Here is a 24,373-nt window from a genome sequence, read left to right as displayed (position 1 = left end):
CAAAATACATCAGTAGGTACATACCTAACAGTTTTTTTAATACACCAGCAGGTAAATACCTAGCATTTCTATATCTCACCAGCAGGTTAATACCTAGCAGTTGTGTACTATACCTGTAGTTACATATATAGCAGTTGTTTCTTAGACCAGCAGGTACATACCTAGCAGTTCTGTACTACACCAGCAGGTTAATACCTAGCAGTTGTGCACTACACCAACAGGTACATGCATGGCATTTGTGTACTACACCAGCAGGTACATACCTGGCAGTTGTGTACTTCACCAGCAGGTACATACCTAGCAGTTGTGTACTACACCAGTAGGTACATACTCAGAAGTTATGTACTACATCAGAAGGTACATACCCAGCAGTTGTGTACTACACCAGAAGGTACATATAACAGCAGTTGTGTACTACACCAGTATGTACATACCAAGCAATTGTTTACTAGACTAGCAGGTAGATACCTGGTAGTTGTGTGCTGCACCAGCAGGTTCATACCTAGCAGTTGTGCACTACACCAGCAGGTACATACCTAACAGTTGTGTAGTACACCAGCAGGTACATACCTAACAGTTGTGTACTACACCAGAAGGTACATACCTAGCAGATGTGTACTACACCAGCAGGGACTTAGAAATACCTAGCATATGTGTACTATACCAGTAGAGACATACCTAGCAGATGTCTACTACACCAATAGGTAGATACCTGGCAGCTGTGAACTACACCAGCAGCTACACACCTAGTAGTTGTGTACTACTGCAGTAGGTGCATACCTGGCAGTTTTGCCCTAGACCAGTAGGTACATACCTAGCAGTTGTGTACTATTCCAACAGGTACATACCTAGCAGTTGTGTACTGCACCAGCAGGTTCATACCTGCAAGTTGAGTAATACCCCACATGTACATACCTAGTAGTGTACTGCAGCAGCAGTTACATACTGGCAGTTATGTACTACACCAGAAGGTACATACCTAGCAGATGTGTACTACACCAGCAGGGACTTAGACATACCTAGCGTATGTGTACTATACCAGTAGAAACATACCTAGCAGATGTCTACTACACCATTAGGTAGATACCTGGCAGCTGAGAACTACACCAGCAGCTACATACCTAGTAGTTGTGTACTACTGCAGTAGGTGCATACCTGGCAGCTTTGCACTAGACCAGTAGGTACATACCTAGCAGTTGTGTACTACACCAGCAGGTACATACCTAGCAGTTGTGTACTGCACCAGCAGGTTCATACCTGAAAGTTGAGTAGTACCCCACATGTACATACCTAGTAGTGTACTGCAGCAGCAGGTACATACCTGGCAGTTGTGTACTACACCAGCATGTACATACCTAGCAGTTGTGTACTACACCAGTAGGTACATACCTGCCAATTACATAATACACCAGTAGGTACATATCTAGCAGTTGTGTACTACACCACCATATAAAAACCTAGAACTTGTGTACTACACCAGCACATACATGCCTAAGACTTGTGTACTACACCAGTTTCATAGCTGGAGGTTGGGTACTACCCCATCAGGTACATTCCTAGCTGTTGTGTACTGCAGCAGAAGGTACATACCTAGTAGTTGTGTACTACTCCACAGGTACATACCTAGTAGTTGTGTACTATAGGAGCAGTTACATACCTAGCAATTATGTACTCCATCAGCAGGTACATACCTAGCAGTTGTGTACTACACCAGCAGCTACATACCTAGCAGTTGCGTACTACACCAGTACGTACATACCTGCCAGTTGCATAATATACCAGTAGGTACATATCTAGCAGTTGTGTACTACACCAGCATATATAAACCTATAACATGTGTACTACACCAGCATGTACATACCTAGCAGTTGTGTACTACACCAGCAGGTACATACTTAGCAGTTGTGCACTACACCAGCAGGAACATAGCTGGCAGTTGTGTACTACCCTAGCAAGTACATACCTAGCAGTTGTGTACTACACCAGCAGAAATATAGCTGGCAGTTGTGTACTACACCAGCAGGTACATACGTAGCAGTTGTGTACTACACCAGTAGGTACATACCTAGTAGTTGTGTATTAGACCAGCAAGTTAATACCTAGCAGTTGTGTACTATGCCAGTAGGTACATACCTAGTAGTTGTGTACTAGACCAGCAGGTTAATACCTAGCAGTTGTGTGCTGTAACAGCATATATAAACCTAGAACTTGTGTACTACACCAGCATATACATACCTAGCAGCTGTGTACTACACAAGCAGGTACATACCTAGCAGTTGTGTACTATCCCAGCAGGAACACAGCTGGCAGTTGTGTACGACAACAGTATATATAAACCTAGAACTCGTGTACTACACCAGCACGTACATACCTAGCAGTTGTGTTCTACACCAGCAGGTACATACATAGCACTTGTGTACTACACCAGCTGGAACATAGCTGGAAGTTGTGTACTACCCTAGCAGGTACATACTTAGCAGTTGTGTACTGCACCAGCAGGAACACAGCTGGCAGTTGTGTACTACACCAGCAGGTACATACCTAGCGGTTGTGTACTACAACAGTACGTACATACCTAGTAGTTGTGTGCTAGACCAGCAAGTACATACCTAGCAGTTCTGTACTACACTAACAGATTCATACCTAGCAGTTGTGTACTACACCAGTAGTTACATATCTACAGTTGTGTACTACACCAGCATGTACATACCTGCCAGTTGTATACTACCCCTGCAGGTACATACCTAGCAGTTGTGTACTACACCAGCAGAAACATAGCTGGCAGTTGTATACTACCCCAGCAGGTACATACCTAGCAGTTCTGTATTGCACCAGCAGATTTATACCTAGCAGTTGTGTACCACACCCACAGGTACATACCTGGCAGTTCTGTACTACACCAGCAATACATACCTAGCAGTTGTGTACTACATCAGCAGGTACGTAAAAGACTGCAGCTCAGAACCAGAATGAGTACTAATGACTTGTTTTTGTCATTCTCTCTGTTGCTATCCTTTTTACATGTTATTTGATGTTTGTTGCTTTCTTTACATACATTAATTTTACCATTTTCTGCTGCACCTGCCTTGTTTGCTTTGAGGCACAGCACCAGTTCATAGGGTCATAGGTTAGTACTAAGCTAACTGCCCTTGCAATCCATTTTAAGCTTAGCCAATTATCCCTTGTGAGACTCAAAACCTGCACCTTGTGTTTGTAAGGCAAACACCTTAACCATTAGGCCACCCTCCCAACCCCAACACATCGTCTTCCGGCTTTAGGCCTTCTTGTTTGTCAAATGATGGGAAGCAACCTGGGAGCATCTGCAGTGGCCACTGGTAGTCATTCACTGGAAGGGAGTTCTCTTCTTCTTTCCAGTGACACTCCTAGGGATCTCGATTTGTCACATGGTGGGAGTTGATAGAAGTGGTGGGGGAGTTACTGGACTGGTGGCTTGGAATCCACATTAGCCAAAATTGCACTGTTGCCTGTTATTGCTTCCACCACCAAATGAGGTAAGGCCCAGCATGGAGGGCATTGACAATGGTGACTGACCTCTTCTTGAGTCTAGCTTAGGCAACATGGTTGCCAGGCACTGGGTACCACCATATGCCCAGTCCTGGTGTTCCCTTTTTTTTGGCTGTGTCCCCTCCCTCCTTTGTTGTTCAGTTCTACTTATACTTCAATTATAAGCCTATATATCTGTTGGAAACTCCCACCCCCGTTGTGCCAATTCCTTCCCTGTTGGACTTTGTGTGTGTTTTTATGTCTGTCTGTCACTGCATCCAAACCTCTACCCTGTTTCTATGTCCTGCCTTCCCCTTACATTTTTCCAATCTTAGAAAAGCAAAAATGGGATTCTCTCCCATGAAAAAAGTCCTTTCCTTCCACACTCTCTGTCTAATCTTTCCTGTGTCATTGTGTATGTTCCTCTGCTTGCTCTTCCCCCATTTTGACTTTCTTACATCACCATTTCTTCCTCATTTCAGTCAGTAAAAGTGTACAGAAATGTTGCTTGCTGACACTTTCAGTTGTTTTCATGTCTTCACTTAGTGTCACAAAGCAGTGCATAAGTGCATATGGACACACATTGTTGCATGCATGCTGCATGCTTGTTGCTGGTGTAAGCAAAATCCCTTGCTACAATCACGAACAAAAAAGAAACTCACTCCCAGCTGGTTATTTCATGATCTTTTTCTAAATTAGTTACTGCTTAAGCTGAAAGATTCCTGCTTGTAATTTGATAATTTGGTAATTGCCTTTAAGCTATGTCGTGCCTCTTGATATCTCCATGGTAGCCTTTGTGTGGTTGCAGAAGGCATGCTTTGAATCCCAGAGATTGATGAAGGTTATGTGAAAAAAAAAAGAAAGTTGTGAGTTGTCAGCAATACTGAATGCAGTTCTGAAAACAATAATGACATGGTCTGTCCACTGTCAAAATTAAATTTTTTTCTATGTCATAGATTTATGAGAAAATACAGCCATTTTATGAATGGGCTAAAACAGATTTTCCCCAGGATTCATGAAGCTCGGCGTAAGGCCTGCGCCGGCGGTGCATGGAATATCCGGCGCAGTAGCGCCATATACATATTAATGAGAGTGCACCGGAATCACAGACACGTGCGTAGTGTACGTGAGCGAGCCCAGGTAGGATGCGTCTGGAGGCGTGTCAAAGCCGGCAGGAGGTGAGCAACCTAATGTGCTGACAGCCACGGTCCGCCCACAATAGTAATGGCAGCAGCCAGGTCCCATGCAGAATGAAACGCACGGACAGTACGCAACATAGTCCCCGTTCCAAATCAACGGAGAAGCAAATAGAAGCCACCAAGGCATAAGTGTACCCGTTCAAGGAGCAAAGGATACGATAAGACCGCCGCCGTCCGCAATGTACTGTCAGTGTTTACACTCAGAGAAGGTGTACAGTCAAGATGTCAGCGCCGCACCGACATAGGAGCAGCGACTAAGGTCACCACCTGTCCCACTGTGTTTGGGGCAGTCTCTCCATGGACAGTTGTGTCCCGAAAAAACGATTAGAAATGGCTGATGTGCTACGAATGTAGGACACAATGATATCCCGTATGTAATGTAATGGTAGCATGAATTGGTTATTTCTGTAACAGAAATACCGAAATGACACTATAAACAGAATAAGCAAGGAAATTGCCACAATAATAAGCAAATTATTTAGGCAAACAAGTGAATTTCTATGCTATATAGTGACCGCTTGTATGTGTCGGCCTGTAAAGGCAGATGTGAGTCCCGGAAATATCCCAGATCGGAAAATGGAAAAGGTGGAAACCCCAGCAGCGACATGGGCATGGTCACCAGGGTTACCTGCTGTCCCAAAGTGCCATGGACAGACCCTGATTGGACAATGGTGTCCCTGCAACAATCGTAAAAATGGAAAATGACCTGCATCCCCTGCCACGCAAATTCCCGCAATATACATGTAAATAGTAGCATAAAACATATACATTACGGTATGGAACACAGACATGGCATAAGAAAATAAATAAGGAACCCAAACGCTAACAGAATAGGCTCATAGTATGGCAAACAAGTGAAGTTCTGTCTACTGCACTAGCCCTGGGTATGTGTAGTCCTGCAAATATCGAAGTGTTCACATAACATGCCCCACCATGGGCATTGGAAAAGGTGCCAACCATAATGGTCACAAGCAGTAGTGACAGTACATAGCCGGGTAGCTGTGCCGACATAACAACAGTAAGGAAGCAAGATACCCCAAACACAGGCAAACATGTGCATAGCAACATATCCCAGACCCAGCAACATCTCTGTTGCATACACCGGATGGTGTATGATGAAGTGTAATATCCAGAAGCAGAACACATGCATTCGGATGTACTACACAATAGCCTCATTGTACATGTCAGTCACACCCATGTATACCCCTGCACCCAAACCTGCTAGCATCCGTGTGCAGCTATACAACCACACACAATGTGCATACCTGAACTGTGGTAAGATGTTTGTGTTAGGCAATGCCACGCTGGCAAATACGCACCCACATGTCAGCAACCCACCGCAGGTACAGATATGTAAATGGCTGCATGTGAATGTGTCAGCAGAATGTGTACATCCGCATGTAGTATGTACCCGCCCAAACCATCTAGGTTTGCATACGACACGGTGCACATAAGTGTACACATGTGGACAAGTCTGGTCGGTGGACCACCGCATCGACGATCATCTCTGCAGTGAAGTCGATCACATATAGCGGAACAGGTGCCCAACACACAGGACATCCTAACAGGGTGCTACAGGCAAAGAAGGGGAAACTGGGACATCACATGTGGAGATGAGCGTGGCTGGACGGACAAATACACACGGTCAAGGTAAAGGATGGAACAACATGCATATGGCTGGATGGATGTTGTTCATAAAATATATAGAAACACATATGAAGTTCCAGTTTACACTCGAAATACTATATAATGTATTGAATTGTACCGTATAATATGGCAGCAGAACTAAGCCTGCATGTAATTGGTGAAGCTAAGCTGTACTGTGATGGAATTCTGAACCTGGCAGTAAGCAGGACAGCAGCCTCATGTCTGTCATCATTAATCATTTGCTGGGTTACAGAACAATAAATGTATGTACATGCATAACAGCACTCCTTCCCAGAGGAGGATGGCCTTGTGAGCTCAATGGAAGATAGCAGTACAACTCCCTACCACACAGACAAAGCAACGATCAAGAAATTAACTGTCCACTGTATCGTAACAGTCTAGGGTCCTTGAAACAGCTACAATCACAAAAGGATACTGTAATGTACAAGGTGCCTTGCAAGCCTGTGTTATTCCCATGAGAAAACAATTTAAAAGCACGAGCCCAGCACCCACGAATGTATAGACTATTGCGGACCATAGTGATGGAAATGCCCTGTGACCGACCACGGCAGTAAGTTGGGCAAATGCTGATTGTAAACACTATATAAAGAAACTGCTTACTGTATAGAGTCAGACAAAACTCCCATACTTGGACTGTACATTATTTAGCCTGCCTGTGTACACTACTAAAACTGTCCGAACCCGAGCCTCCTGTGTTATCGGCTGTCACTTAGAAAAGTCTACTGATAACTACAGTCTGGTTGTAACAACTTATTTCACATCGTGATCCTTGTAATCCGAATTCCCTTGGTAAGCTACAGGTCAGAGTGCATGGCTGGTTAGACATGTACGCGGAGAATATGCATAAATGGTTCTTCTTGAATGAAAAGACCTCCGACTGAATTGTTGTGTGTAAAGAGGCTGTTTACTGTCTGATCTGTGGCTGAAAAGCGGAAAACTGGATCCCAAGAAGAAAACGTGCAGCCTTAAACAGGAGGCCCAGGTAAGGAGTGTCTGCCTTTTGTGTCTATTGTAGATCAGGGACCAGACTACATTGTGTTTCTGTTAACAGTAGTGATATCGGGTCAAGACCTACCCACATACTGTTAAATCTGAACATAGGTCAGGGAACACACAGCAGAGTAAATAGTGAATGTAGACACTACAGTGGATACAGGGAAGGAGACACACGTGTTATGACAGAAGGGTACGTAGCAGTCGTGTAGAGGATATGGGAGATTATTGAAGCAACAGATCATGTGATCCGCATTTGACGGGTGACGTGAAGAATATGCAATCGCAGAGAGCACATAATGTGAGTTACGCAGCAAAATGGGGTAATAAATATGACATTGATGGTATATTAGGCAACATACCGTTACTGAAACATTGTAATCGCTGAAAATCCGATGCATATGTTCCAAGGTAAACACCTGTTCCACCCTGAGAGGGATATGCCCTCTCTGGCCAGCCGTGTCCTGTAAATAAACCGAACACATGTCAAATGTCCTGATATCTCAGGACAAACATTACCCAGATATATATCAAAATGGTAGCATAAAAGAGTACCCACTGCCCACAAGGACACAGTCCGACAAGCTCTACACTTTACATATGCACAGTGGTGTCCAATGTAGGACCCAAAAATTTGTCTAAAGACAGGAATGCCGCATTCTTTCAACACTTAAGTTAACTCATTGACGTCACAGGTACACATATGCACCGCAAACGTGTTTAATGTTGCTGATAGCTGTCCATGTAATGCAGCACAGATGCACAGAAATACCCAGGGTACCGGGTCCATAGCACTGCATCCACATCACACTTCCGCACACATGACGGATGTGTAATGGGTACTGTCAATTGTCGCAGTCAAGGGATTCTGGGTATGTAGACTCTGTGCTCGGTGTTGTTTCGCAGGCAATCCTTCCTCCCGCCCTGTGGGAGGGATGTGCGTAGCACCTGCCTTACTCCCCGCTAATAATGCAAACCATACTCCGGAGAATGCTAAATGTAGGTGTGGAATGTGTACAGCCCTATACTAGTGTCCAGTAGGCAATTGTCATGGATGGACACCCGTATGGCCAGGATGGCACCCACAACTGCAAACCCGGTAAATGACATAGCCGCGTAAGGCATGACACAGGAAATACACATAGGGACCACAGTTGACATTCCACATACAGAGCCGGACTCTCGTGCCAACACCGGGCGATACAGCACTCAGTCTGCCAGCAACAGACTGAGGAGCACCCGCCACCGCACAGCGGAACAGATGTACGACCTGTGGAACACATACTAATGGCACACACACAACGCCAAGTAGGATATGTAAGCTATGGCATTCCCACCTATGAAGACAACATGGTTAAATGAATGCATAGGTAAGCAACATGTTCCGTGGTGTTATATTGGAAATACAGTGACGGATATGTCCCATTGGGATGTCTGCGGTTTATATGAAGCAGTTGGTAACCAGCATCTTTGGATGTATGTCAATTGTTCACAGTACTAAATCAGCTGGTTATGTAGCACCATGTGGAATGGGTAGTCAAACAGACATCCGCGATTCCTGAACACACAGTATCAGTGAAATCCAATGCTCACAAGGACACAGTCCGACAAGCTCTACACTTTACATATGCACAGTGGTGTCCATTGTAGGACCCAAAATTTGTCTAAAGACAGCTCTTCCGCCTTATTTAATCACCTAACGGAACTCATTGTAGTCACAGGTACACATATGCACCGCAAGCGTGTTTAATGTTGCTGATAGCTCTCCATGTAATGCAGCACAGATGCACAGAAATACCCAGGGTACCGGGTCCATAGAACTGCATCCACATCACACTTCCGCACACATGACGGATGTGTAATGGGTACTGGCAATTGTTGCAGTCAAGGGATTCTGGGTATGTAGACTCTGTGCTCGGTGTTGTTTCGCAGGCAATCCTTCTTCCCGCCCTGTGGGAGGGATTTGTGCGTAGCACCTGCCTTACTCTCCGCTAATAATGCAAACCATACTCCGGAGAATGCTAAATGTAGGTGTGGAATGTGTACAGCCCTATACTAGTGTCCAGTAGGCAATTGTCATGGATGGACACCCGTATGGCCAGGATGGCACCCACAACTGCAAACCCGGTAAATGACATAGCCGCGTAAGGCATGACACAGGAAATACACATAGGGACCACAGTTGACATTCCACATACAGAGCCGGACTCTCGTGCCAACACCGGCGACACAGCACTCAGTCTGCCAGCAACAGACTGAGGAGCACCCGCCACCGCACAGCGGAACAGATGTGCGACCTGTGGAACACATACTCATGGCACACACACAACGCCACGTAGGATGTGTAAACTATGGCATTCCCACCTACGAAGACAACATGGTTACATGAATGCATAGGTAAGCAACATGTTCTGGTGGTGTTATATTGGAAATATAGTGACGGATATGTCCCATTGGGATGTCTGAGGTTTATATGAAGCAGTTGGTAACCACCATCTTTGGATGTATGTCATTTGTTCACAGTACTAACGCAGCCGGTTATGTAGCACCATGTGGAATGGGTAGTCAAACAGACATCCGCGATTGGGGAACATACACCAGCAGTGAAAAGCACTGGGCAGGTGGACACAGTCCAGCAACATCTAACTTGACATATGCACATCGGTGTCCATTGTAGGACCCAAAAATTCTGTTCAGAGAATGCCTGCTAGCTTCCTGCATTACTCATGTGATCTAATTGTCGTCACCACGCCACAGGTACACATAGGCACGCAAGCGTGTTCAATGTTGATGATAGCTGTCCATGAACTGCAGCACACATGCACAGAAATACCCAGGGTATCGGGTCCATACAGCTGCGCCCACATCACACTGCAGCACACATGAAGGATGTGTAATGGGTACTGTCCACTGTTGCAGTCAAGGGAGTCTGGGTATGTAGAATCTGGCCTCGGTGTTGTTTCGCAGGCAATCCTTTGTCCCGCCTGGGAGGGACGCAGCGTAGCACATGCCACTCTCCGCTAATAATGCACACCATACTCCGGGAATGCAAAATGCAGGTGTGAAATGTGTACAGCCCCATACCAGTGTATAGTAGGCAATTCACATGGATGGACAAGCGTATGACTAAGATGGCACACATAAATGCAAACCCGTGGAATTACACTGCCGTAGTAAAGCATTACACAAGTCATACACATAGGGACTACAGTTGACATTCCCCATACAAGAAACACAGACAACCAGCCGATGAAGTCCAAAGCAAAGACGAGGTACTGTAGGGACCGCCAGTGACCAACCAGAGCACACCAAGAATTAAAGGCAGTCACCATAGTCTATTGAGCACACTTCGCCTGCTTCATAAGCAGACTTATTCAGACTACATACAATGTAGTCCAACCTACTACATTTACAAGCATTAATTGGTTGGTACATTAGATGTGCTAGGTACTAATTACATGCCTTAAAGGCAGACAAGTTTAACAAACCTTACTTGGGTTACACATCCCACACAGTGAGGACAACAGACATTGCTTCGAAAGGTACAGTCTTCATCGGAAAATGGAAATATATGTACATATATGAAACATGAACCAACATAAAATGTTTTCCAAATGTCTGACTGTGTAAGCTACATGTATATGTCCTACGGATTGTGCCAATATATTAACAGAACTGCAGACACCTAGTAATATGAATGAACCATAATATATACACATAAACCGTATGAATATGACTACTGTAAAATAGACCAACGAAATGTAAAGATTCACAATGTGCTAATGTAACATTCATTTAGAAGGTTACAGAAATAAATCAATCCAGACATCCATGTGTAAATACTAACAGAAGGCCAGCGAGGTGCTTGCCCTCACATGTACTGGGATGTCGTTCCACAGCATAGTGAGTGTCTGGGTGATGAATCCGTCCCAACAACACGCTCGATTAATGACAGTGTCAAGGTGTACGCCAGCTGCCCTTGTGGTTCTGAGGGATCTACCTTATTTACGTGAAGCATAGTCATCAGATCTGGTCCGACCTAGCGGAGCATGCCAGGCACGGCTCAACTCTGGGCAAGTGGTATGCAACTGTATACAGCTGGAATCCTTGCAGTCGGTCAGTATAACACATATACCTGGGACCCTGCATCCGCTTGTCGGAGAACTGGTGGTGCCTTTCCAGCTCCTGCAGGTGTTGGGTCAGATACATTCTGAACGGGCATTGTACCGAATCATAGATCTATTGACTGATCAGTACAAGGGGACAATGACGTCCCCTGATCTAGATGTGAATCCCTTCATGATGATGTGGGCAATGTGGAAGGTCTACCCAACTATGTTAGCAACATGTGTGTCTAACGAACGGTTAACAACAACACGTGTCCCCAGATCACTGGTAACCCTCCGTGTTCAGTGGACTGCCACCTATATGGTAGCTCGGGTAACCTTGTTCATCCCGAAGGGTATGCCTATGCATTTCCTGGCATTTAGCTGTAGGACATGTCTCTGGTACCACTTATCCACATCTGTGAGGCACTCCTGAAGGATATCTGTGTCAGATGTGTGTCTGATCTTGCATTCCGGTTTGCAGTCGATGCAAACATTGTCACCCATAACCCCTGTGTGCGTGTACATTGGAAACGAGATGCTGGAAATAGTGGACCCAGGACTGAGCCCCATGGGACACCACCTGTGACTGGCTGTGAGTATGACATGGCGCCAGCAACTATGGCCATGTGTGTTCTGTGACCTAGCCCGTTTGCAACCCATATGGTGATGTATGGATTTACATTCAAGATGACGGGTTTATCAAGTATACCCGAGGGGGTATTGTGTCGACGGCCTCTGCCGGGTTGAGGTAGGCTGTATGGACTGGTTTACCCTCAGCAATGGCCTTGGTGACTGATTCTACAAAGTGAAACACGTGTAAAGGGCATGATCTGACTATGACCAAGCTAAACTGGGTTGTATCCAAAGTATGCGGGTCCCCTATGTCCTCATCTATGTGTCCCATTATGATCCATCTCCATGGCTTTGCAGATAAGGCTTGTCAAACTAATGGTATGGTAATACCCAGGGTCAGTGGAGGCACCATCTATGTGGAGTGTGACTACAGTCGCCCTGTGCTACTACTCAGGTACGATTCCTGAGGTGAGGCTAGGATTACACAGCTGTCCGAAGTGTGGGTTAAATTCCCCATAGAGTTCCCGGAGTGCACAGCTGGGACACCATGTGGACCCATGGATGTTGTGTTGACTGCCTTGGGGCTGGATGTGGGTAATGCTGGACATACCAACGGCAGACGTACACGCTCCCGAGTCCGATGCCCAAGGGACCACACACATAGCCGGCCTTAGGCATAGGCCAAGTAGGTAGCCGCCTAGGGTGTTGCTCTACCGGGCACCTTTCCAGACTCTATTTGGTGTAGGTAGACCAGGAGGGGGTAGCGGTGACGATCGGTGGCAACCTCTGCCTAGGTCACCACTTACCCTAAGGCCACTCTTCCCGTGGGTAATACAGCAGTACCCACACCCAGACGCTGGTCATCGCTAGGGTCATTGCTAGTATGGCACATCATCTACGTAAGGAAGGAAACCATATATCCCCAGACATAATGGCACAGCATAATGCCTGTTCGCCGCCAAAGGCAGACATACGCCACCCGCCGGTGCGGACGCATCGCGCGAGATGTCCGCTAACAATGCCGACAATGTGTCGCTTTGTGAAACAAACTCCACAGAGACATTCAATAATAGACAACGACGGACAACCCGATGTCCTCGTGGTTCGAGCTGTTCAACCTGTTACGCCATGTTAAATGTGTGTAGCACAGCGAACCGGGCCAAACAAAGCAACGGACATGTCTGTGGCTCAGTGAAAGTCGCCACGCAATGTTAAACCCTTGTAATATTAGCGACACAGGCCATACATACGGAGGGTTAGTAATGGCAGTAGGTTAGTTCGATCAGACCGTGTGCAATTAGTATAACGAGATCTACAACGGATACACCGCCAATCGATGCACACGGTTAAGACTAATTGGGGCCGTGACATGGTACCATGGACACGGACAAAACGTGCCCATGTGACTCATCTAACATTCAGACAGGGTCAGGGCGGTCCCGCACAGTGGGCTGCCAAGACCAAACCCAAAGCACCACAGCAACACCCTGACAATCAAGGCCTGTATGCATATGGGATATAAGCAGCTGTCATCTGAACAGCCCTGTGGTGACGACATATGCATCCTGGGCCATGAGCGAGGGGAATTAGGAATGTTCAACATGCAGTACCGCACCTTTCCCAGCAGGAGAATGGATGCCTGTGACGCGGCGGGGGGGGTGATATGTAAATGTACATAGGTACCACGGGTATGCATATTAATGACAACGAACAGCTAACGCGGCACTGGTCACAGTAAGAGTCAAACGTGACTGCAGTCACGCTGGAATTATGACTATAGAACATATAGATGTGCACGCACGTAAAGCCGCCCATGCTGCAAAGACTGTTACATATATAAAGCTGTAAGTGCTTTCTGCACACGCCCGTCAACCGGATCAGACATATGTTACCGAATAGTCACAAGTAACGCAAAACACGTAACCACACAGACACTGTAAACATATATAAACGGAATACGGATATGCATGTGCGCTGCGGCGTAACCCACAATCCGACATGCGAGTGTACGGTGCGTGTGTGATCCAGTGGAACCAGGGAAGGTTACGGATGTCTCCTCCACACGCTTACATTCATAATTGTCAAATATATGCTTAAATAGTACCTATTGATTCCATGCTTTGTTATCGTAATGCTACTAATATACACATCGATATACAATAACCTGATCAACACACTACATTCTAAGGTGCACTCTCACCAATTATCAACTATGTGTCCGGATACTGATTGTATTTACCAATATTGTAGATATATTAACACATTGTTGCCGTATTATTGTTTCCATGAAGTAAGGCATGCAACACTGATATGTATATGTCACGCTATAATCAAGACTTGGAGCACTGTCCACCTAACTATGAGCAGGTTTATTGATTAATTCGCTTTAAACCGACTCTGAAGGAAGTGAATTAGGGACGGCTATGTCATGACATCCGCATTCGACGGTGCCCCATGTTAGTAGTTGAGAGAGCTCAGTATCCTTTCACTGTGGAGTCTATCGATTTGACAGTGTCTGTTTCAGCCGATATATGTTCCATAATGTCGTTTATGAAGATGGGCAGGACGCAAGGTTTGCTGTATTTACGCATACTGGCACGTGGATATAGATAGGCCATGTCATACAAACGATGGGTAGTCAAGCAGACATCCACGACTGGGGAACATACAGCGGCAGTCAATACCACTGGCCAGATGGGGACAGTCAAACACGTTCTACACTTTACAAATGCACATCGGTGTCCATTGTAGGACTCCAAAAATTCTGACTTTTTTGCCAGTATGCGCCAGAAAAAGCCAATCCGAGTACAAACCGTGACTACGGCACCGCTAGACATATGCACCACCAGCGTGTTTAAGGTTGATGATACCTGCCCATGACATGCAGGACATATGAACAGAGGTCCCCAGACTGCCGTGGTCCATACATGTGGCCCATATCCCAGTTCCGCACACATGAAGGATGTGTCATGCGCATCGCGGGGGTTGCAGCCCTGGTATCCTGGGTATGCAAAATGGGTCTCGTGTTGTTTGGCTGATAATCCGCTGTCCCGCCTGCGGGAGGGCTGCGGGTACAGGACGGCCTTAGTCCCCAGTAAGGATGCAAAGCACCCATAGGGTAATGCTAAAGGCATGTGTGAAATGTGTTCAGCCCTACATCAGTGTCCAGTAGGCATTTCCCAAGGATGGACAAACGCACGGACAAGATGGCACCCATAATAGCAAGCCTGGTGGAATCACACAGCCGTAGTAGGGCATGACACAGGACATAAAGATGGAAACAGCAGTACATACACCCCGTAGACATCCATCCTGCCATGCGAATCCCAGCGCATACACAGCAGCGTAAGGTGCTATCCAGTATGTGGGGATCACCCGCCCACTCGGCGGAACATTCCTGCGACCTGTGGAACACATATTAATGGCACACCAACAACGCCAACTAGGAAGGCCATACTATCGCTAAAATATGGACTTCACACACATAACCGACATACTGTCATGAATACATAGGTTCTACATGTACCGCTGTGTTATACTGACAATTCAGTGGCGGATAGTTCACAATGGTACCTGTGAGGATTATGTAAAGCTGTTGCCAACCTGCAGGACTACAGTAACACCCTATGGGTAAATTGTGGAAGGACACGGGTTACGAAGCACTACATAATATGGGTAGGCGGACAGACATCCGGAATGGGGAACATACGGCGGCAGTCAAACCCACTGGCCGAATGGACACAGTCCAACATGTCCTAAACTTTACATATGCACATCGGTGTCCATTGCAGGACCCAAATATTACTCCTTAAGTGAGTGTGAGCAACATAGTGTGAACCGAAGAGGTGACAGCCGTGACTACGCACAGGTAGATATGTGCACCACAGGTGTCTGCAAGGGTGATGACAGCCGCCCATGAAATGCAGGACATATGAATAGGACTCCCCAGGCTGCTGCATCCATACACGCACGCCCATTATCCCATTTCCGCACACATGAAGGGTGTGCAAGGGTACTGTCGACGGTTGCAGACATGGGATCGTGGGTATGCATATATGGGTGTCGGTGTGGATTGGCAGATGATTCATCGCCCCGCCTGCAGCGGACGTGGCCATGGCATATGCGCTACTCCGCAATACTAATACCGATCATCCACCGGAAATGGAGAATGCAGCTGTGAAATGTTGACAGCCCGATACTAGTGTCCAGTAGGCAGTTCCCATGGATGGACAAACGACGCCAAGATGGCACCCATAGCTGCAAACCTGGGGAATCCCACAGCTGTTGCAAGGCATAACCCAGGGAATACAGATACGTGTACAGTACACACACCCCATTCAAAGAAAGACCGCTGGGCAGATACCGCGACACAACACACCATGTGCCAGCACATCTATGGGGATCACACGCCCATACAGTGGAACAGATGGGTCACCTGTGTAAAGATACCAATGGCACAATCTCCACGTCTGCTGGGAATGACATAGGATGGTCAAACTATGGCGCTGACACCAAAGAAAGACATCCTTCGGTGAATTAATAGGATTGATGTCAATACACCATGGCAAACACCCAATGAACAGGGAAGACTTGCTGGCACCCTATGGCCCCAAACAATGTCACACATAGGTAGATGGAACAGTCAACATAAACATTTCGTCCACGACAGGTCGATATGGTATCCAAAGGTACTTCATAGACATGTATGCGCTTATCACCCGCTGGCCCCGTGAGACTTACACATAACATGGAAGTATCCAGGCTTTAAATGTCCACCCTTACACTTCCATTTGTCACTTTCTATGCGAGCAATGGGGATGTAGCCACAGCATAGAAAGCAGAGACGCACTGCTAACTAAACACACACATGTCAACATCACAGAAAGCATACTATGAACACACGATTACATGATATTGTACTATGCAACACAAACAAACCGAAACCTGCAGCAAGAATAGTCACCGTAGTTCGACACAACACAAGTCTTCGTGAACATTTGAACAGTTCATGAAAACATGCAACGCTTTCGTTGTTTCCACAACGTGTGCAGGAAATATGCTATGTCTATTTAATGTTCACAAACAACAATGTGAGTCCTAACATGATTTTAAATATCACACTGTTGATTGTGAACACTGTAACAATTTGCTTATTCAGATGTATGGTCGAAAGCAACGGAAACACACACACACACGGAAGGGACGGAGATGAACCTACGCCTATTTACATGAACTCAGTACAGTATGAATCAATTACACAACGCGCTACCGAGTTAACTGACGTGAGCGCTGTCGAAGGCATACATGTAGGCTGCTGACGTCACCCGCAAGACAATATTTGGAAATAGCCAAGGCATGTGTTGCGGAGCCGCCTAAAAGCATAATCAGTCGCAGGGGCAGCTGGAAACACACACACACACACACGGAAGGGACGGGGGACGAACCTACGACTATCTACATGAACACACTACTGTATGAAGCATTTACAGAACGCTACCGAAGTTTGCTAAACAGAGCGCTGTCACAGGCATACTTGTAGGCTGCTGACATCACCCAGAAGACAATAGTTGGCAATAGCCAAGGCATGTGTTGCGGAGCCGCCTAAAAGCATAATCAGTCGCAGAGACAGCTGGAAACACACACACACACGGAAGGGACGGGGGACGAACCTACGACTATCTACATGAACACACTACTGTATGAAGCATTTACAGAACGCTGCCACCGAAGTTTGCTAAACAGAGCGCTGTCACAGGCATACTTGTAGGCTGCTGACATCACCCGCGAAGACAATAGTTGGCAATAGCCAAGGCATGTGTTGCGGAGCCGCCTAAAAGCATAATCAGTCGCAGAGACAGCTGGAAACACACACACACACGGAAGGGACGGGGACGAACCTACGACTATCTACATGAACACACTACTGTATGAAGCATTTACAGAACGCTACCGAAGTTTGCTAAACAGAGCGCTGTCACAGGCATACTTGTAGGCTGCTGACATCACCCAGAAGACAATAGTTGGCAATAGCCAAGGCATGTGTTGCGGAGCCGCCTAAAAGCATAATCAGTCGCAGAGACAGCTGGAAACACACACACACACGGAAGGGACGGGGACGAACCTACGACTATCTACATGAACACACTACTGTATGAAGCATTTACAGAACGCTGCCACCGAAGTTTGCTAAACAGAGCGCTGTCACAGGCATACTTGTAGGCTGCTGACGCCACCCAGAAGACAATAGTTGGCAATAGCCAAGGCATGTGTTGCGGAGCCGCCTAAAAGCATAATCAGTCGCAGAGACAGCTGGAAACACACACACACACGGAAGGGACGGGGACGAACCTACGACTATCTACATGAACACACTACTGTATGAAGCATTTACAGAACGCGCCACCGAAGTTTGCTAAACAGAGCGCTGTCACAGGCATACTTGTAGGCTGCTGACGCCAGCCGCAAGACAATAGTTGGCAATAGCCAAGGCATGTGTTGCGGAGCCGCCTAAAAGCATAATCAGTCGCAGAGGCAGCTGGAAACACACACACACACACACACACACGGAAGGGACGGGGACGAACCTACGACTATCTACATGAACACACTACTGTATGAAGCATTTACAGAACGCGCCACCGAAGTTTGCTAAACAGAGCGCTGTCACAGGCATACTTGTAGGCTGCTGACGCCAGCCGCGAAGACAATAGTTGGCAATAGCCAAGGCATGTGTTGCGGAGCCGCCTAAAAGCATAATCAGTCGCAGACGCAGCTGGAAACACACACACACACAGAGACACACACGGAAGGGACGGGGACGAACCTACGACTATCCACATGAACACACTACTGTATGAAGCATTTACAGAACGCTACCGAAGTTTGCTAAACAGAGCGCTGTCACAGGCATACTTGTAGGCTGCTGACGCCAGCAAGAAGACAATAGTTGGCAATAGCCAAGGCATGTGTTGCGGAGCCGCCTAAAAGCATAATCAGTCGCAGAGGCTGCTGGAAACACACACACACACAGACACACACACGGAAGGGACGGGGACGAACCTACGACTATCTACATGAACACACTACTGTATGAAGCATTTACAGAACGCTACCGAAGTTTGCTAAACAGAGCGCTGTCACAGGCATACTTGTAGGCTGCTGACGCCAGCCGCGAAGACAATAGGTGGCAATAGCCAAGGCATGTGTTGCGGAGCCGCCTAAAAGCATAATCAGTCGCAGACGCAGCTGGAAACACACACACACACAGAGACACACACACGGAAGGGACGGGAACGAACCTACGACTATCCACATGAACACACTACTGTATGAAGCATTTACAGAACGCTGCCACCGAAGTTTGCTAAACAGAGCGCTGTCACAGGCATACTTGTAGGCTGCTGACGCCACCCGCGAAGACAATAGTTGGCAATAGCCAAGGCATGTGTTGCGGAGCCGCCTAAAAGCATAATCAGTCGCAGAGGCAGCTGGAAACACACACACACACACACACGGAAGGGACGGGGACGAACCTACGACTATCTACATGAACACACTACTGTATGAAGCATTTACAGAACGCTGCCACCGAAGTTTGCTAAACAGAGCGCTGTCACAGGCATACTTGTAGGCTGCTGACGCCAGCCGCGAAGACAATAGTTGGCAATAGCCAAGGCATGTGTTGCGGAGCCGCCTAAAAGCATAATCAGTCGCAGAGGCAGCTGGAAACACACACACACACGCACACGGAAGGGACGGGGGACGAACCTACGACTATCTACATGAACACACTACTGTATGAAGCATTTACAGAACGCGCTACCGAAGTTTGCTAAACAGAGCGCTGTCACAGGCATACTTGTAGGCTGCTGACGGCACCAAGAAGACAATAGTTGGCAATAGCCAAGGCATGTGTTGCGGAGCCGCCTAAAAGCATAATCAGTCGCAGAGGCAGATGGAAACACACACACACACACACACACACACACACACACACACACACACACACACACACACACACACACACACACACGGAAAGGACGGGGGACGAACCTACGCCTATCTACATGAACACACTACAGTATGAAGCATTTACAGAACGCGCCACCGAAGTTTACTGAGCAGAGCGCTGTCAGGAGGCATACCCCACGTGAGTGGTATCATTTGCAAAGGCAATGCGCCCGCCGGTGTTCGGACAGAGTGCGCAGTCACGCAGTCTGTTACCATCCTGTCGCCAGACACCAACACGCTAGTGCTGCAGTCGAGAATAACAAGTAACTACTGATCAGTACATCACTGCATACTGGGCATGCTCAGACACTTAGACTCGGCACAGGGCAGACATGCATACACATGTTGCGACGGCATGGGTGGCGAATGTGGACCGGCCGTGTGTGTCCAGCCACACAACAGAAACCTGGCCATGCCACAGACGTGGCCGCTATGTAGGGGATAGAGGCATGCACCCGGGTATTACTGCAGACGGCTGCGGTGTGCACTGTGCTGTGTGTCTATCTACACAGCTGCCTACTGGGCATGCTCAGACACTTAGAGTCGGCACAGATCAGACATGCATACACATGGTGCGACGGCATGGGTGGCGGAATGCGGACCATCCTGTGTGTCCGCCACACAACAGTAACCCGGTCATGCCACAGACGTTGTTGTTGCTGCGGGAATATGTAGGTGCAATTAACCATGTGTAGGACTGGCCTACAGTTTGTTGCATGCTACAGACAACCCTCACAAACACAGGATACCTTCACAGATGTCCTGAGGACACTGGTGAGTGGGCATGCTCTCACAACAGCACCGCTTGGGTGACATGAACCACCCATACATAGCCTGGGAACATTACCCATGGCACAACACAGTACGCCAGCAGTCCCAGGTGTTCACACACCTGGCCACTGTTAAACAGCCATGCACCATACATACCAGGGGATGTCTGACAGTTCTGCCCATCACGCATGGTGAGGATATGCCCCACACAGGATGTACAGCCCTCAATGGTGATGCAAGACCGTGATAGTGGATCCACTGGTCATCCACTCACTGTAACCAACACCAGCATGGGGACCTCAGTGATGACCTCTCCACAGAAAACCACACACATCATATGACCGGTGTGGTACCCTACATGTCCTCCATGCCAATGTTGAACAGAGGCCAGACCGAAAACGCCACCAATGCCTTCCCCGACCACTCCACATGCATGTCTGCAACAGGCAAACATGATGACATCAGGACCTTGTCCACCACAGGTAGGCACATGGTGTGGTGGACCGCAGCCACTGACTACCTGTACATCAACAGTTGGAGCTACTACATGGCAGGGCAATGACAGTACCAGGGAAACCATCACCCATTCATACCGGCGCCACCATACGGCCCCACATACCAACATCCAGGTCCGCCGTGGGAGTGGTACTGCAGAGGGCACATGAGACAACCACAGGGCCTTCCCTAACTGTGGTAAGGACATGGTTGGGGCACACAGACCTGCCTGGAAATGGTCCAGAATGGTACAACAGTCACTGCACCCACAGACATTGTCTGCATACCACAGGACATGTTCCATGCATACATCCCCCAACAGGGAACATATCCATCCCACCAGAGTGTATCCTCCCAAACATGTCATATGGCCTGGGGTGATCCCATATCTCTATGGCGCTTGACACGGCAGCGATGGGCACCGATGGGTTCCCTGCCTGTGTGCTACCCATCCTCTTTGAGGCCCTCGGCCCACACATGCGCCACTGTGTCATGTTAGCCTTACTGTGGGCTATGTCCCCAATGGATGCCATATGGCATCTGTGGTCCCACTATGCCAGGGTAGTGCTCCTATGGACTGTCAACAGCCACACCCTATACGCTTGACAAGTGTTGTCTGCAAAGCTGTGTGGAGGTCCATACAGGTGGTCATGGTTACAGATAGCGTGTACAGCCAATACCGAACATACCCACAACTACATAGTCAAGGGCGGATCCTGCCTCCCGAACCTGCTCGCCCAGTCTGGAGTGTTCACCAAGGCCATTGATGGGGATATGTGGGTTTGCACACAGTACCATTACCTGGTGGGAGCGTTCAGAGCACACTACACATGGGACCCATGTAAAGGCTCGCCAGCATACATGTGGGGACATATGTCACCCGATGCTTCTCACACAGGTTGGAGGTCACACCACACAGGGTTGGTGCTGAAGGTGCTTTGTCACACTCATATCTGGACCCAGTGGAGGCCCACAGGGCTCACTCCTGTGCACCCTGCCATATGGCATCCGACCTTCCAATGTGCATGCAATCATAGGGGATTGTAGCAGACAAGGTATGCAGATGACTACGCGGGCCGACATACCCAGCACCCCATGTTACACCTAACATCCACCTAGGGCGGCATAGACATGGCTGACTGGTGCCAGAGCCATGGCCTGCTACCAAATGCCAGAGAAGGTGCAGCCCTACCCAGTGTGAAGAACATGTTCGTCCCAATGTCACATGTAGGTGGTACGCCATTAAAGATGGTGGACATGTTCAGGGTAATGGCTACCACACCTGTTGGCAACCTCTGTCAACACACACAATGGCAATGTGGGTGTGAAGACATTCCATTGTGGCCTCCTGGTCTGGATGGAATGGCAACCACATCAGGGGTGTTCATTGTACCCCTGTACACATCACACACCAGTGCAATGACTGCGTATAATGGCACATGTGGCCTGTAGCTAACCTGACGCCTGCAGCACTCGGAAGGACCGCAAACGCTCCACAAGACGGGATGACGGTGCTAGGACATGTGTCACAAGGTGCACGGCCAAGGGGACACTGGCTGTGGATCTGCACAGCACAGCTGCTCCGTGGTGATCTGTGCCCGACATACACGGCCATGTCTGACCTGGGTGACATGGGCACATTCCACCTCCCAGGCCCCATGCGAACACGGGCACAGAAGCGACTGTCAGACACCTCAACCCAAAGATGAGTGGGACGTGCTGGGGGAACAGGGTAACGGCCAGACACACACTACAACACGGGAGGAGTGCCAGGCCATGTGAAGGAAAGGCCCTGACTGCCTTTGTCCAGGACTGCTACTGACGTGGTGGATGTGTGACTATAGTTATGCGCCAGTCAACCTCTGTGTGTCACTGCTAGACCAGGGACTGGGGACTGATGGATATGGCATCCCCATCCTGAGGGGTGTTAGATGCCACACACAGTCATGCTAGGTCCACACATGTCGTAGGGCACATATCCTGTCACGCTCATGTGTGCCTATGTACCTATGTAGGGTCCATGCCAGATGTGGGTAACTGTGCTATGCTGATTTTGCCAGACATGCCTGTGGGTACACCACGACTACACGCGGGGAACTAATTACAGTGCTCCCAGTAGGCACGCAAGTACACCATCAGTATCATACGGGTTAACTGCACCGACATGGTGCTACACATGTAACCACCACACATACTGTGTACACATATCAATGAATGCTGCACCTGTCCTGCATGGTATGTCTGCTGCATGATGTCCGTGCACAACACACATCACATACACACCTGTCACCAGCCATACACACACACCACAACATACACAGCACGAACTATGCGAACACAGGAATCACATACACCTCTCACTATCGTGTCCACCCTGTGCATCATAATATGTCAGCTTAACCGCATTGATGGTGTGGCTCACAGTTATGCGGCAGAGACTTAATCATTTGCACAGGGTGATATGTGTGCCACAGGCATGGGCTGTACCAATGGATGACATCATGTGTGTGTGTAAGGGCCAGTGCATTGAGTGGGCATGACTATGTAGATTGCATGTGGGTGTGGTGGAGCCCTACAGTTGTGTCTGCTGTGTGTGGGTGTGTGTACACAGTTCAGTCATCTGTGATGCCTACACGGGTATGCTTGGCAGCCCCTGACTGTACAGTGCAGGTGTTACGGCTCACTGTGTCTGCCGGGCGCGGCGACCCGCGCCTGCCTGGGGTCGCACGGGCACGACCGGGTGGAGGTACAGACTGTCCACTCTCCGATGTCACATGTCCGCTGGAAACGTGCTCCACGACGGGCCGCCCAGGGCCACGCCCACGCGGCCTGCTCTGTCCTGGTGTGGATGGTGTGGTAGCAGCTGCAGTGCTACTGCTACCATCACTGTCTGTGTGGGCATGGGAGGTGGCACGCACACGCTGACCTGCAGCAGGTGGTGTTGCTGGCACACGCCCACGTGCCCTATGCCTCACCCCTACCTGGTGTTCCTGCAACGGACTGCGACGCCAAGGATGGCCAAGCCTCGGTCGATGAGACCAGCCATATCGC

The sequence above is a fragment of the Protopterus annectens genome, chromosome 4.part0, assembly GCF_019279795.1.
Source record: "Protopterus annectens isolate FY-2018-M chromosome 4.part0, PAN1.0, whole genome shotgun sequence".
Classification (NCBI taxonomy): Eukaryota; Metazoa; Chordata; order Ceratodontiformes; family Protopteridae; genus Protopterus; species Protopterus annectens.
The sequence above is the reverse complement of the archived record's forward strand: the minus strand, read 5'-3'. Positions refer to the sequence as shown.